Below are 8,340 nucleotides of genomic sequence, written 5' to 3' on the forward strand. Positions count from 1 at the left end.
ATTGATTATTATGTGAATCATGGAATTGTGAGGATGTGCCACATTAACATAATATGCTAATGTGGCACATCTATGAATATTATTCATAGATCCTGGCATACTAAATTAGGGCAAAGATAGATGTACTCTGAAGTTCCCGTAGGGTCATTTTTGGCTGTCCAAAAATACTTGGTATGTACTGTATATTTATTGAACAGAGATTATTTGGATTCAAACAACAAAAGGGGACATGCATGGGCAAGGGGATTTTAAGAGTTACATAAAAAATATAGAGAAATTAATTCGTATCAATATATTTTAGTTTTTACCCCTTTGGACCACCGGAAAGCATTACCAAAATCGATGAAAGATCTCGACTCAAAACTAACCTAAAAAAATGGCTGACCTCAAAATACAATTGCTGGGCACCATAGGAATGCCTTGGTAAGAGCAGCCTCTGTCCCCCACTCCACCCCTCCTTGCTGGCTGCAACTTGAGCTTTTACCAATGTGTATTGTATGTATTGTATTAAATGTATTGTATGTTTTACTGATGAATTGAGTACAATGGGCCACAATGGAAACAAGCCCCTTGGGCTTTTTGTGTTATTATTTTGGCATAACTTTTGACTGTACTACATGTACTGTTAACAAACTTAATAAAGTATTCAATCAATCAATCAATCAATCAATCAATTTGAGCTTCCTTTTTGAGCATATGTGTCCTTTAATTGTTTTCAATCTCACATCAGATAAAACCCACCATTCACTTTAAGAAGACTGAGATGGATCAGGAACATGACCTTTAGCCTTCACACGCAAAAAGCATGACAGGCTGAACTTAAAACACCACTTCAGATAAATAATTTATTTGTGGCCTTTAAGAGCAGCAGCTCCCGTCCCGAGAGAATGTTTCAATGATTTTTTTAACGTGTGTGGGCTTGTCTGTGTGGCTAGGCGATGTGGTGAAGAGTGACAGGATAAAGCAAGTGTGCAAGATAGTGGATGAGTGAATGTGTGTGAAGGGTACAGAGCGCCTGCCTTATTTATATGCGGACGTACGGCGGTGTCACTCGCCTAGCATATATCTACAAGATCACAGCGCGTTGCATCATGCGACGTGTTGTGAACTTGTAGATTGGCTATTTTCACTGTCGTACGAGTAAGTATAAATGAGGATTTTGCCCGCTTAATCCCAGGCTTCTGAGCTACTGAAGGGATTCTGCTTTTTCTTTATTTCCCTTTAAGATGTTCTGTACACATTACCTCTTCATCCCAGGTGGGTAGAGAAAAAGTGGGTATCGTATAAGCGTGTCGGTTCCACGCATCCGTAACAAAATCCACTATAGAGTACCTGTGCGGAAGCGTAAAACCTCCACACAGTTGGTCATTGTAGATTTCAAGGCTACTGTATCTGGGGGGGGGGGGGGGTTGTGAGTCATGACAGCCTTCTCAGTACTCCCACCTCTGGTCAAAGTTGGTAATGTTAAAATGTAGGCCAGAGTAGCAGTATCAGAAGATGCAAGTATCTGTAAACAATCAGTACAATCTTTCAGTTTTGCACTGTGAAAATACGAAACATAAATGTTCTTTCCAGTAAAATATATTTGCAGGTGATATTCTGTTTGAAAAGGGAAGCAAACTCAGGGTATGCCTGAGCATATGTGGGATTAAAGGGATATGTACATCTTATTCTATGTGTGATATGCACTTTGTGAATATATTGTTATTATTATAAAACATACTACTATATAAATGATATTATCATAATATTATATTTTATGAATTGTTTGCTATACCTTTGTCTGTGCTTTTGTGAGCTTGTATATTGGATATTCTTAAACCGAAGTTCGCCCCAGAATAGGGACGCTAGAGTTCATGTGGTTAAAGGGACACTCACACTTTTGATGTATGTTTCAGTTCATTATTGATGTCTATGATGATAGTCTATAGAAACAACAGTATCTATGCTATAATCCATATTGACAGAGAACACAAGCATCGGCCAAGCACGCCGTTATGGTCAACGGCCGTCATTACATCAGCCTGACACAGGTCAACGGTAGCAGGCAGCTAAATAAGGTAAGGGTTATAGTTATAGTTATAGGTTATAGGGTTATAGTTATAGTTTTACCTACTTAAACCATAATTAATTGTCCGGGGTCCCAAGGGCTCTATACTTGGTCCCCTCTTTTCTCCCTCTACACCAAATATCTTCAGAGAAAATAGGCAATCTACAAGCTCGCGTTGTAGATCTGCTATTTTCGCCTAATGTTCACCTATATTGTGACATGCCCAGAATATGGATGCTAGGGTTCAGGGGGTTAACAACATCACCAGTGACATCACTGAGGTAAAAAATGTCATCCACATCTTCGGCAGTGTTTCAGAGACACACAAAAGACTGCTCCGAGGTATGGCTGATAATGGCGCTTTAGCCCTACAACAACAGATATATTGAAAATCGTGATAGTGTCCTTTCTAAACCTCCAGCTTCTTCTTCACATCCCATAATTTACACACCTCCGGTCTCATGACAGAAATCCAGGCTTAAAGCTGCCCTTCCCAACGTAATCCAACAGTGAACCTGCCATCATCTCTAACCTTTTCACACCTCTGACAGTAACGAGGAGGAATGCAGGCGTGAGGATTTGGATGCGCAGAGAGCTGCCTAATCTGTGCATTAACAGCATCCAATTGAATCAAGGCGTTCCGGCCAGACGGATTAAAGAACTAATCCGGAGTGTCTTAATGTGATCTCTAGGAAAAGACCAGACCAGATCCTAATTAGACGAAAGGAGAAATGCCAACGAAATGCATGGATCGCTCTGTGGGAGAGATGTTATATATGAACACACACAAAGCTGCTCACACAGAATGTAATTCTCTCTCTGTCTCACTGACGGTGAGAGAGATCTTTGCGCTCCTCATTATCCACTGAGGTTCAATATCTATAAATGTATGTTTATTTGTACAGTTTTGTACAGGTTTATTAAACAGCTATAGCACAAAGCCTTAACCACTTTCAACCTGCCTATTTTGGAAATTTCAACAACAAAAAAATTTAAATGCACTTTAATCCCCCCCCCCCCAAAATAGCAGATGAAACAAACTCACAATGTGCCACAATGCAACATGTTGTGAATCTTGTAGATGGGCTATTTTAGCTATGTTTGAAATAGAGCTTAAATGGTTAAGTCCCAAACAAAATGACCCCATACACATAAAAAGCATAAAAAACATCATATACTCTAGACCTAATAGAAATGAAATAAAGAGCGCACAGACAGAAAGGTGGAGGTCATCTGTTGATGGGACTAGGAAAAAGAATGTGAAGACAGCATATGCTTTCATTAGGGTGTGTCACACCTTGATGAAGGCAAATATGTTGGTGACTATTTTTAGTCCAATAAAAGTTTTAACCGGAAGAGAGAAGTATGCAGTCTTCACATTCGTTTTTCATGTATGGACTTCACAAAAAAGGTGCTCCTAATGAGCCACTCCCCTCACACTCAACACTTGCATGTTGGAGACTTTAATTATTGACCCAGGGAGGAAGACTCAAGTATGCTTGAGTGCAAACACACACACACACACACACACACACGCACACGCACACGCACACGCACACGCACACGCACACGCACACACACACACACACACACACACACACACACACACACACACACGCACGCACGCATGCACACGCACACACACTGGTGAGTGATACCAGCACAGGTCTGTACAGTATGTTCTCTCTAACACAGGGTCACCAAGGAGTCAACTGGATAATAGATGAACCAGGGAGAGGCAGCCAACACAACCACAGGACTCGCCTTACACTCTGCCTGGCTGTGGTTCTGTCTTACTGTGCACTATGACTGTCTGTACGCCTGCCTGTATTGATATAATCTATCGGTCTGCCTTTCAATCTGTTCATCTGTGTTTCTGCCTGCCTGCCTGCCTATCTGCTGAGCTGTCTTTCTAACGTAACTGTTTGTCTATCTGTCCATGTGTGTGACAGTGTGGAACTGTTGATCTGAAGGTAGCCTGCCAATCCATGTACTTGCTTGGATTTATTTGTAAACATTTTAACCCTATTTATATATACTTCATCGATCGGGTCCCCCAGGGGTCTGTTCTTGGCCCCTTCCTTTTTTCTTTTTACACCAAAACTAGCTAATCTAAAAGATCACAACGCATAATGTTCAGGTATGTTCAGGTATTTTCACCAAATATTTGCCTATTATTACATGCCCAGAATAGGGATGATAGAGTTCATGTGGTTAAAGTACTTTGCTTGAAAAAGTGCAACACAAATATAGGGGTGAAACTATAAGTTGAATAATCAGTCAATTTGCCGATAGAAAAGTGTATCAAATCAAGCGTCAGTGACTGAACACACAGCACAGTTTAGTGACATATTATGTAAATATTTCTAGCATGCGCAAGTTACAAATTCACCAAAACGGGAATGTTTGGCTTTGTTCCATATTATAAAATGAAAAGTTGTGTTTCTTACTGCTAGGTCAACATACTATTTGTTGGTTCAAATAACCATTGTAATTGTAGTAATTACCATAATGTTGTAGTGTATTACCTTATTTCACCGTCATTTTACGGTCTAAAGCGATCTTCCTTTGTTGGGAAGGATAAGTGACAGGCATGCTGGTGTACTGAACCACATGTATTGATTAACACACGTTCCGCTTTCACTAATCAATAGCACTGTGTCTTTGTTCGTGACCGCCATCATTAGCACCTACTGCTGCTTTTCACCTCTGAATCATCCTGCATCTCCTCTCCACCCTCTCGCCTCACACCAGATCTCCCAAATCTCTTCTCTCGTATGGCTGGGGGTTCATTTCTTCACATCATCCCCCCTGAGACATCCATGCAGGTGTTTGCATTCCACCACAGTAGCAAAAAACGCAGAAGGTCAGCCATGAGTGTTCCTGCAGCTGGTTAGGGCAATACTGAGAAAATCATAATAAATAAAATACAGTAAACTCTGGACTGATGATGACACACTGCACTAATTAGGTAAGTTTTAGATCACTTCAAATCAATAATCTCTAGCCCTATTATCAAAATATAATTAAACTAAATCATTTTTAAAGTAGGCTATTAAGATTTAGACTAGTGCGATCGATGCCCGCAAGCCCCTCCGATGATGCAATATCCGTTGTACCGGTTGTCAGAGTACTTAGTGCAGTACCAATTATTATAGTACTCAAAGGCCAGTCTATGATGTCAGTACTATAATGTCATATTGATGACATCAAGGATCTCCATTAGCCTGGAATCCAGATTGACTCGCTATTTTCAGACTGAGAAGTCTGGGACTCTTTCTATGTGAAAGGGGCGGTTTCAGATGTACGGGAGCCGAGGATTCTGATTGGTCTGTGGGCAGGGCGGGAACAGAGCCTTGCTGAACGTAGGGAGTCATCTATAAATATGGCTGCCAAGTGGCTTCAGCCTTAGTAGATGGGATATTCGCCATAAAGTTTATTATAGCCTAGATCAGTGGTAATGGCCTATATTTCACATGAATGTTTCAAAATATGATCCACTCCAGTGTTCATTTTGACAGCGGATTTAGTCTTAGTCTTTTGAATAACACACCATTTAGTTCTAGTCCTATTTTAATCATCTGAAATTGTCTTAGTCGACTAAATATAAAAATCTTAGTCTTTTAGTCTTTCAGTCTTAGTCTTAGTCAACAAAATTAAATTAACACTATTACACTCTGATTTATTCTGTATACTTTAAACTTCCCACAAAATTGAGGTGTGACTCACATAATGGGCAGCCTTGTGGAGAGTATAGCTTATAGAATGCAATGCTCTCTCCCCGGCCTCATTAGTACATTCACTTCAAAATAATCAATACATGCAATAGTGATAATTATGTGCACATGTTGCGGAATACAACACACCAGACCACCTCAGTTCCAGCTTTTGAAAAGGTGAACACATCGGCATTGTAATTTCTTCACAATAATAACCATGTGCTTCAAGTGCAATTGGACGTGAACATATCCACCAGCCCCGAGCTGGTCTAGACAATTGATTTGAACAGCCTTTTAAGAACTTCAATCAATAACGTTGTAGTCTCATCAACAGTACGCCTGGCGAGCAGAGGCCTGATAACATTGTGGCTTTACAAACACTCCCAGCAGCGCCGATCAATGGACCTGATTCCCTCGTGACATAGTGTCTTTCTATATGCCTGAGTTTTGGCATGAGTTGAGAAAGCTCTTTTAGTGAGAGCTGCTGAAAGCGTTGCTGCTGTGAATGTGATGATGTGCATAAGGATGTTTGCACACTGTGTGTGTGTGTGTGTGTGTGTGTGTGTGTGTGTGTGTGTGTGTGTGTGTGTGTGTGTGTGTGTGTGTGTGTGTGTGTGTGTGTGTGTGTGTGAGCGTGCGTGCGTGTGCGTGTGCGTGTGCGTGTGTGCGTGCGTCACTTATTGATTGTAAAATCAGTAGTGGCGTGCGTGCGTGTGCAGGTGCGTGCGTCACTTATTGATTATAGTAGTTCAGTAATCATATAAGAAGTAGGTATACAGTATATACGTAAATACATTTAAAAATGTATGACCTATCTCCATATTTAATCTTCTCATATTTTTTCATAAATTAATGTCCTATTTTATACTTTGTTGTGCAGAAGAAGCGGAATCTACAAGCCACTCATCTTTACTGTGAACAAAACAAAAACAATTTAGCTTTTTCCCCACATGCATGCACATCATTGCTGTTATATTTACAGTCCAATAATTTTTCTTTGGATGAAATGGTAATTAGATGTGAAAAGGTCTCTACAAATTATTTTATAAAATAAAAATGGCCATTCTTTCCCATATTGAGAATGAAACAATACAAGGAACAAGCAGTTCCTAAGAAATAGCCTACCTGCAGGTTAATTTCAAAGAATCTATATGGCTGGCCATACATTTTAGAAAGGATGCTGCCCTCATGCCAAGATTGGCTCCCAAATTGGCATGTCCAATTGAGTTCTATTGTGTACGCCACCACTTATATAGGTGCAGGTGCTACAAACGTAGCGAAAAGCTCAATCTGTGAAGCCAATGGTTGGCCAATCAGGGAAGCCGGTGCCTACACCCCCCACAAACACACAGAGATTCAATGCGTCCTCCACAGACCCGTGGACCTCCAACACTTGTTGGTCCGACCAAATTCCCACTTGGCACACCCATGGGTCATCGCCACACACACACACACACACACACACACACACACACACACACACACACACACACACACACACACACACACACACACGTGTGTGTGGGGGGGTCCTGACTCATTTTCAGTGGAAACCGGAGATTTTATTGAGTAAGTACACCCCCAACACACGATACGCTGTGAATCTAGCTGACTAAGCTACACACACACACACACACACACACACACACACACACACACACAGACACACACACACACACACACACACACACACACACACACACACACACACACACACACACACACACACACACACACACACACACTTTGCATTGACCACGAGTACAAATATGAACATAATGCCTGCCCTGCACTTATTCATGTGTATACCGTAAATGTGTACATGTGCTGTGTGTGTGTGTGTGTGTGTGTGTGTGTGTGTGTGTGTGTGTGTGTGTGTGTGTGTGTGTGTGTGTGTGTGTGTGTGTGTGTGTGTGTGTGTGTGTGTGTTTGTGTGTGTGTGCCTGCATAAGAAAACTGATCTAGTCTCTCAGATGGTAGAATAACAATCTGATCTCTCATAAGTCTGACCTGCTGACTGACAACATGTGTTAATGTAGGGGTCAGCTACTGAGAGGTCTGCTATTACACACACATACACACACACACACACACACACACACACACACACACACACACACACACACACACACACACACACACACACACACACACGCGTATGCGCATGCACGCGCGTATGCGCATGCACGCACGCACGCACGCACGCACGCACGCACGTACGCACACACAAATACAAAAATACACATACTCACAGACGGACACCCACACATGCAGATGGATACTTAATTTGTTTAGACCGACAAGACAGACAGACAGACAGACAGACAGACAGACAGACAGACAGACAGACAGACAGACAGACAGACAGACAGACAGACAGACAGACAGACAGACAGACAGACAGACAGACAGACAGACAGATAGACAGACAGACAGACAGAGTTTACACTATGGATTAAAACAAAAGCCTCTGTACAATTACATGCATACAGTACTAAGGACCATAGTGGAAATAGGCTCTTGAGCTATTCTTGTTCTATTCTTTTGACAGCTACAACAATTATATGTTTT

The sequence above is a fragment of the Gymnoscopelus braueri genome (genome assembly GCF_963280865.1).
Source record: "Gymnoscopelus braueri genome assembly, chromosome: 11".
NCBI classification, from domain to species: Eukaryota; Metazoa; Chordata; class Actinopteri; order Myctophiformes; family Myctophidae; genus Gymnoscopelus; species Gymnoscopelus braueri.